Source organism: Lactuca saligna, chromosome 8 (genome assembly GCF_052625555.1).
Source record: "Lactuca saligna cultivar CGN05327 chromosome 8, ASM5262555v1, whole genome shotgun sequence".
In the NCBI taxonomy this organism is placed as follows: Eukaryota; Viridiplantae; Streptophyta; class Magnoliopsida; order Asterales; family Asteraceae; genus Lactuca; species Lactuca saligna.
Genome location: NC_136424.1, coordinates 197,723,644 through 197,733,145, shown reverse-complemented (window position 1 = coordinate 197,733,145; position 9,502 = coordinate 197,723,644). Strand labels below are relative to the sequence as shown.

Here is a 9,502-nt window from a genome sequence, read left to right as displayed (position 1 = left end):
ATATATAAATTTAAATATAAACCCTTGGTATTATCCGAAGGGGAGTCACCAGATAGGGCCGAGTTACGCCCAGCGTAACTCCCGTACGCCCAACGTACGCGAGGCCTTGGCCTCGGTTCGTCCACGTCGCCCCTATGCGAGCCTACCCGTCCCGTCCCATCCGAAGCCGAGGCAGTCGAGGACTCGGTCACGCATGACGCACGAGTACGCCCTGCGTACCGAGGTCTCTCAGCCCCCAATAAAAGGGATGCGAGGGTTCCGGGAAAAACACACCATTTCTCTCATTTCTCTTACGTTCTTGCCTCGTTTTCCGTGCCCGTGCTACCCCGAAGCCCCGATCACTTTGCTCGAGTCCCGAAGGTCGTTTGTGCTCCCGAGATTCCCGAGAATCCCGAGGAAATCCACTTTCTCAAGCCGAAATTCTGTCCGGTTTCCATCCCGCAACCTCCGATCTTACAAGTGAGTTCATACCCCTATAATTCACACTTTTAAATGTTTTATGGGTACTTTTACATGCTTTTAAGGGGGGGAATACAAGTAAAACACTCGATTATCATCGTGTGTTATATAAACTTTCACTATACGCGTTTTTATCAAAGGAATCATATGTGATTTAAAACTATTAAAGGGAAACTTTCATATGCAAATTATACCATGACAACATTTTATCTTTTGAAATGAGAAACGATTTATGTACTTATATAAATCAGATACTTTGCTTATACTACATTTCTGTGTGTCGGTTTTGGCACTACAAAAACTACACTTTTCATAACAAGTGAACATTTTCACTAAGGGTTTATTATACAAACGAAACACACTTTTAGGAAACTATAATAGGTATAGTTTTACGAGAATACTACGAACTTTTACATACATGGAAATACTATTTCAAGAAGCTACTTTCATCTACAATAACGAACGAACATTTTCACACGTAAATCTGTTTTATACTAAGTTTTGTGAGACATTAACGTCACGTACGTTCGAGTACACATTTCAAGTCCTGTATTATATATCAGAATCCCTTGGAGGGGGAGCATGGTGTTTGTGTATAGATCTATACGGGCTTGACAACCCGCGCCCTGACTGTTAGCTACAGTCCACCATTTGGGGTGACAAACGTCAGAACATTCCAACGCCTGAAGAACGTTGTGTATAGGCATTTCTAGTCAATAGCATGGTTATAAAACTCACATAGAGTATTAAAACACAATGATTTACGGGGTTTTTCAGACGTATTGGAAATTTTATACGTACATACATTTACTAGAAACAAACATTGGTCTTGAATGAAGGCTACAATTATACTAAGTAGAAAATATAGGATTTTCTAGGAACAAGCAAACAAAGAACAAAAACATATCATTTCATACAAACATTGTCATTAAATACTTATGAAACTCACCAGCTTAAATGCTGATCTACTCTTTCAAAACTACTTGTATATCCCAGGGATTCAGTAATTACAGGTAACAAACGGATTTTGGAGAAGGGACGCTGCGGTGCCAGTTTAATTTCAAATATTGACATCATATTGTAATTGGTTTTGAACATGTACTCTTTTAAAAAATGTAAACTTTCAATTATATATATGATGGTTGTATTGTCTTCTTTACTATGTATTCATTTGTTACGTTACCACATGAAGTCATCCGCTCCCGAACGTTTCCGCCGTTCCGGTTTGGGGGTGTGACAGATTTTGAGTATGTTGCAAAAGATATGAGCAAAAAATTTGTCGGACAAGATTATGCTCTTGGGGCCGCCCAAGCGCATTTAGACCTGCCTGAACTCATGTTGTATGTGCATAAAATGTCAAATATACCTTTATTTTATGCGTTTGACCATTATACTTTGTTCATATGATCTTCAAACTCTATTAAACTTTACTACTAGTCATATATGACATTAGTAAGTCCTAATAAATTGATTTACACCTAAACACCTCTTAATCCATTTAGAATTGTTAAAAAAATTCTTACTTTTTCATAAGTCTATTAAGTACTTATGAGAACTTTAACTCTCCATTTAAAAACATAAGTCTCAAATGACTTGACACTGATTTAATACTTCTTTGTCATTACATAATGATCAATGATGATCTTCCAACCCATAATTCAAACGTAATTACATTTCTAATGAAACTATTAATGTAACATTCAGATCTTGGAGGTATATTTATTAAGTTAAAATTATGATTTTTGGGTTGCCACGATGTGGTGGAGGCACCACCACGACTTGGCATGACTTGATAGGTTAGAAATCTCATTTCGGTTCCCACGATGTGGCAATATATTGGCCACGATGTTGCGACTGTTTGGAGGCAAAACCTTAATTTTTCGGGCTTTATGCCCTATTTAAAAGAAACTGATGGCTAGGGTTTGCTCATTCGCATCCTCAATCACCCTCTAAGCTCAAATCTCTTGGTGATTGTTGGCTCATTTTGGCACTTTTGGTAGCATGAAGAAGATGAAGGTGTTCTAGTGCATTGTTCCAACAAGAAAACCTCATCATCATCCTCTTGTGCATATTCTAGAACATTGCAAGTATTCAAGATCCAAATTTAAGTTGCATGCTTCAAGATCTAAACACTTTGTCCCTTCTTCTTCATATTGTGAAAGTTTGGAAGGATAGATTCCATAAAGTTGGTAACTTTATGGATCCTTGTGTCCTTCTTGGGATCATATACTCCAGATCTAGAGTTTCTTAGGGTATTTGGTCTCATGCATGAGTTTTGTCACACCCCTGAACCAGAGGCATAAACGTCCGAGGGCTTGATGTGACGTCATCTTTGTAGTATCATCACATAGTATATAATTGAAACATAACATCATCATCATCATCACACATGTAATATAACAACATTCATTGTTTACATCAAGTATTGTATTTCAATATTACATGCCAATATAGTCAAAGTATGATGAAACATAATGTAATATCCATGAATTTGTTCTGCCCAACCTGCTTAACGGTTTCTTGAGAATACAAGTTAATTTAAAAAGGTCCACATACAAATGTTGGTGAGTTCATAAGCATGTTTGAGAAAATGATTTGTGTTACTTTGTAAACACCAGAAAATCCTATATTTTCTTAAAACAGCTTGATATGTTTTTGTCCGATCTGTTGGGTTATGAGCATTCTAACACTCCTAAGTGTACATGCAACCCTAAATACCTTGGATCTATGTTTTCTCTATTATACATGCAAATATGAACATCCAAGGTATTATCCTAATCTAGCATACAAAATAATGGATATAACAAGATAGAATACATACCTCTTTGATAGTGCTTGTCTTCATGAAGCTTGAGTGCTTAGTGCCCCAAGTGTGACACCTCAAATGGTTCACACAACACCATAAGCACTTGGAATAACTTAGAGAGAAATTAGAACACTTCTAGAAATCGTGTAGCCCTCATACATACACATAGTGTTAGTCATAGTCACGATTTCTTGAGCCATGGGTTTCTTTTATATGGTGGCTATTAGGGTTACACCATGTAACTCATGACTTTACCCATTCCTTATGCTCCATGGATTTTAACCACCATGGAGTATCCATGGGTCACCCCATGGACTTAGTCCAACATAAGGAATCTTGGATCACAAGCCCACACATATAAGAATGAATGATTTACACAATCAACCCATATATTTAATTAGTCTTCTTTTGATCACTTAATTAATTCCAAATTAATTCTTGATCAATACTAATTAAATAACCTTATTAATATATTAGAACTTATAATATATTAACAAACCTTAAGTGTTATTTCTCTCATTTTAGTCTATCCAAGTGCATGATGCCATGCAACCCAAATGGACCATGCCGGGTCGGGTCAAGTCTTACCAATTATAGTTATGGACTTAGACATTAATCCAACACGATCTTGTATTAATGCATGTGTTTTATTGTTTACTGGAATATAAAGAGAGTATGGAGAGAATATCAAAGAGAATATAAAGATAGTGTAAAGAGAATGACCCCATACAACACGATGTTCTATGTGAAAGAGAATGTTGGTATCTCAACCCCCGAGGCTAAGTACCAGCGCGAGTATGTTACCGGGAAATCCGAGGAGAAAAGATAATAGTTTCCCGTAAATTTTATAACATTAATTCCTCCAAGTGAGTTGTTATAACCATACTAGCTAATGACACTTTCACATGTCGTGGCATTTTTGGACGCCGATGAAATAAGGTAAGGTTTTTGTAACCCTAGACTGGTCTAGTCTAACTGTAGCGAACAACACAGGTGTGGGGTGTCACCCCCGTATAGATGTATACACAAACCCCCTCTCTCCCTCCAAGAGAATCTGGTTATAACTATAGGATACAATCGTGTACTCAATAGGTTTTAACCGACACATATCACTATATCCTTAATCGAATTTACGAGAAAAGAAACATATATAAGGTACATTCCATGCCTAATGAACATGTAAGTGGACAACAGAGGCCCACTAAGCATGTAGTCATTTCTAGGCTCAAAAGGAATGAGAATATATATATATATATATATATATATATATATATATATATATATATATATATATATATCCTGGGCCCAATATATATGTAAAAGGACAACTAAGGCCCATTTAACATGTATATTATTTATAGTCCCAATAAGCATGCAAGGAGTATCGAAGGTCCATCGATCATGTAAATAGGTGTTAACCGACACTGATATGTGCATAGTTAGCTATATATTTCGATTGGAATTTTATTATTTTCTAGCTAATTTATTGCACTTTATGGACAAAAGGTACTTAATTATGTTTAAATTGTATTTTCAGTCTAAAAGATGCGCTCGGAAGCAAAAGGAAGCAGGAAATACGATTGGGAACTTAAGAATTGAAGAAAGAAGAAAAAAAGAAGAAAAGAGTTAAAATCCTGAAGGACTCGGCGAGTTGCATCGACTACTCGACGAGTCCCCACGAATGTTCGCGAAGCAAAAATACAAAGTCCTTGCCATATACGGATTCTTAAAGGGGACTCGGCGAGTCGGTTATCTACTCGGCGAGTAGCCCCTGTTTTGTGAAAACTATAAATAGAAGCCAAATTGTCGAATCAAAACCTCTCTCTGGAATCCTTGGGAAGTATTTTGCGGCTAGGAAGGCAGCTGAAGCTCTGGAAATCGTGAGAGAAACCCTAACCTTCAATTCTAAGAAGATTTAAGGCAACACAAGTTTTACTCTTTACTTTATTCTTTAATAGAACCATGTGTGAATTGTTAGACTTCATTTTTGGATTATTCTCTACTATAATTATGAGCTAAAGTTTTCATCTTCTGTTTAGGGTAGATAAATTTACAACTATGGATTGATTTATGGATGGATTAATTGTTTATTGGTGAATTATGTTTTATTAAGCTTCTTAAAGAATCTTATGCATTAACCATAACTATTTTCTGTTAATTAACAAATAATTAAGTTGTATGAACATCTATTAATTGCTTACCTCTTGTGATTTATGTGAAAACATTGTTATGTGCCTAGGAATAGCGAATGTGAAACTAGGATTAACTAGAGAATGGGTAAATTAATGTGTGAGCTTGTGTGATAAACCATCAACAAGAAGTTAATTGAATTATTAATTTGATTAGCTAATTACAAGTCTTATATAACCCGAATAAATAAACTAGAAAATTCATTAGTTTAATCACTTAATCACTGCTTAAATTAATTTGTTTTCTAAGGATTGGTAATAGTGAATGTGAATCTAATCAATTTAATCGGTAGCCAATAACAAATAATCCATTGCACTTGCCATAAAATCAACCATAGGAGTAAATGAATCGAACCTAAACAGAAGCCTTTTTATCACTGAATTTAGTTGGTTTTTACTTGTTTTTTTATCTGTTAGTTAATTAAACTGCGTGTTAGTTAATGTGTTAAAGTTTCTAGTCTTTCAAAACTATAGAAAACCTTTTACTTTTATTACTTGTTTTAGTTAATTCTAGTCATTAGTTTAATTTCCGTTCCATGGGTTCGATACCTTACTTATACAACTATACCACCAATTGACAGGTCCACTGCCTTTGTGTGTCTAATTATATCTTAAAAGTAGGATTAAAACTAGTGCATTTATGTACACATCAAGTTTTTGGCACCGTTGCCAGGGAACGGTTCAAAAATTAATTCTAATTGCTAGTGTTATTGACCCTTTGTGTGAGATTTCTCTTGCACAAAGTTACTGCTTTAGTAATTTAGTTATTAGGCTTAAGTATTAGGTTTTTTCTAATTTTGTATTAAATTTTTTTCTGTTTTAACCTTGAACTCGCCGAGTGCAGTCGTAGCCACTTGACGAGTCCAAGGCGAATTCTCGGTTTCGTTTTTTATTTCATTTCTTTTGTTCTTTTTAAGTGTTTTTCTTGTTTGGTTGCAGGAATTACATGACCCGAGGTTCAAATACACCTCTAGTTCCTCCATACGAAGACCCAAAATCCGCTCTTAGGAAGAACAAGGATAAAGTCGTTGAAGACACTAACCCACCACATAAATCACCTTTCAAGGACCTTAAATCAGTCTTTGGAAAGAAGAAAAAGCAAGAAGGTAGGTGAGTCTAGCAGTCAAAGGAACGAAGAAAGCAAGCTTGAGAAATTTGAAGAAAACTCATTGCCAAAAGAAACCGAATACGAGTATGAATACGAGTCCGAATACGAAGAAGAAAGCAACTTTGAAGGAGAACTTGTTAACACAATGGAAAACATCGATGAAGTCCCCATGGGTGAATGGAAGAAAAGGATGCGAGACGATACCGGCCTGGGACTCGTGCAACCCGTGATTCCCGCAACCGTCACTTTTAAACTTAAGGGCCACATACTTGCTCAACTTAAGGAAATCCCATTCTTCGGGAAGGATCACGAAGATGAATAGAAGCACCTAGACGAGGTCAACGACATAGTTGATTATTGCAATGTTCCTAATGTGACATGTGATACTGTTTTGCTTCATATGTTACCGATCACATTTAAGGGGGGCCGCGAAATATTGGTTGAAATCACTCCCTCCCGGATCCATCACTACTTGGGCTATAAAGAAAGAGGAATTTATTGATCAATTTTTGCCCTCTTTCGAAGATCGCCAAGTTGAAGAAAGCCATAGCTAATTTTGAACAACAAGTTGGAGAGTCACTTTATGAGGCATGGGAGAGATAAAAAGGCCTACTAAGAAACTGCCCACACCATGATCTAAATAGTCAACAAGAAGTCTCCATTTTCTATAATGGAGTGAATGTAACAACTAGGAAACTCCTTGATTCGTTGGGACCTCTCACAACAAGCCCCCCGGTGATAAAAGAGCTAATTGAATAATTCTCTAAACACTCTATAGAATATCATAACCCAAGGAATGACTCAACTAGAGGGATGGTGAATGCTATTTCGGATGACATGGCGGCATTGATGGTGAAATTGGAAAGCATGGATAGAAGAATGACTAAGATGGACCAATCCGTCCATGCCATTAAAGTGGGACGTGAAAACTATATTGGGCCCCACCTTACTAAAGATTGTGACCTTGACGAGAACGGGAACCAGAAAGTACAAGTGTGCTATTCAAGTGGTGATAGGTATGATGACAATTGGCGAAAACCTAAGAAAGAATAGCTACCATATGATGAGTACAAAAAATCAAGGGAGGAAAAGTATCAGAAAAAAGAAAGAGGCTTTTATCAAAAGGAGGAACCGGTGCTAGAAAACAAAACAAACTTGGAATATATATGCTCACAAGATTCGTAGCCGCGTCCGAGAAAAGGCACAACGATACCGATTCGACAATCAAAGATCAACAAAATATGTAGAGAGAACACCAAATTATGATGAAAGATCAACAAGCTCTGCTTAGGAATCAACACGCATCCATTCTCAACATAGAAAAGTAGCTAGGCCAACTTGCTCAACAAGTGAACGAGAGAAGACCGGGTGCACATATAAACATCGTTACAACTAGGAGAGGGAAGATTATAACTCCTCTGGCCCCTATTCAGAAAAAAGATCCTAAGATGGTGTAAGAGGAAGAAGCGGAAACTAAAGAATCCCAAATTCTCGACCTGAATCACCGAGTCATCGATATGGATTCGACGAGTCCCCCACCTGAACAGAAAAATAAAACTTCTGTGAAGCCATACCAGCCTCCACTTCCATTTCCAGCTCAATCCAGGCAAGAAAAGAATGATGTTGACTACCAAAAGTTCCTGGAACACATAAAGGCCATTCAAATTAATATGTCATTCATCGAAGCAGTTGCACAAATGCCAAAATATGCCAAATTCCTCAAGGAGCTTCTAACTAATAGAAAGAAGATGGAAGAGGGGAGGAAAGTGGTCCTAAATGAGAATTGTTCAGATGCCATGTTGAACAAATTACCTAAAAAGAAGGGTGATTCGGGAAGCTTAACCTTGCCTTGTCAACTCGGAAACTTAGTTACTATTTATGCATGCATAACCCTGATGTACGTACTAAGCCATCATAGCTCACCCATACGGATCTTTAGTGTTCTTATGAATGTTCTGAATTGTTCGGATGAATTAATAATTTATAATCACTTTTAAAATTTTCCCCAAGTTTTAATATTAATATAATATAAACTTAAATATTTAATGTAATTTTATTTAGAAGACGTACTGCTGTTCGTTGGTGGTTCATGTGCAGTCTCTCCTGCGGTGATCATCAGTATTTGCCATTCCCTGCCTGATTTCTTTGCTATAAGGCAGTCCCTCTTGTAGTGACCAGTCTCACCACAACCGTAACAATCTTGGTTAACTTCTACTATGGAGACTTGGGAGATTGGCTGTGTCGTCGCCCTGCAGAAACGGGTAGTGTGCCCCTTCCTGCAGGAATTCATACACTGCATTTCCCGACATACTCCAGTGTGGTGGTAGTTACACTTACCACACTTCGGGAGAGTTCCAACATATCGACTGACATGTGCTGGAGTGGCAGGCGTTGTGGCGGTGTGTACAGTAACCACTTGTTACTCCTGCAGGGGTTTTTGTGTTGTTCTCTACTTCCTCTTGTTCCTCGACTTTCGTTTATAGTCCCCTCCCTTTGATGGCACATGAACAGGGAGCAACACACCATGGTGGACACCATGGTCAATGAGTCGCTGGTCCAGACGTTTGGCACTATCGAAGGTAGTTGGGTTAGAAGACAATACACCCACCTGAATCGGGGTAAATAAGCCTCAAATGTACCTTTCAATCTTCTTACTCTCCGGGGTAATCATCCTGGGGAATAGCGCTGCCAGGTCGCTAAACCTGACAGTGTAGGCTACTATATCTAAGCCAGCCATGGTATGATCTCATAGCTCTTGCTCTAGCTTTTAAATTTCACCTTAGGGCATTATTCTTCTCTCGTTATCTCTTCCAGGTTCTCCCAACTCATCGAGTTAGCCACTGATAGGGTCAGTGACTTAACATGGTCATTCCACCATGTTAGGGCTCTGTTAGAGAAAGTCCAGACAACAAACTTCACTTTTCTCCCTTCTGGGCACAA

At 37.7% G+C, this 9,502-nt stretch overlaps 1 non-coding gene across 1 annotated transcript; it reads right to left on the bottom strand.

Moving 5' to 3' along the window:
- Window positions 1-7,093: 7,093 nt before the first annotated feature.
- Window positions 7,094-7,200, bottom strand: LOC145013577 (small nucleolar RNA R71). The gene has a single exon (XR_013665127.1). It is a non-coding gene; the product is annotated as a small nucleolar RNA R71 (small nucleolar RNA).
- Window positions 7,201-9,502: the final 2,302 nt, after the last annotated feature.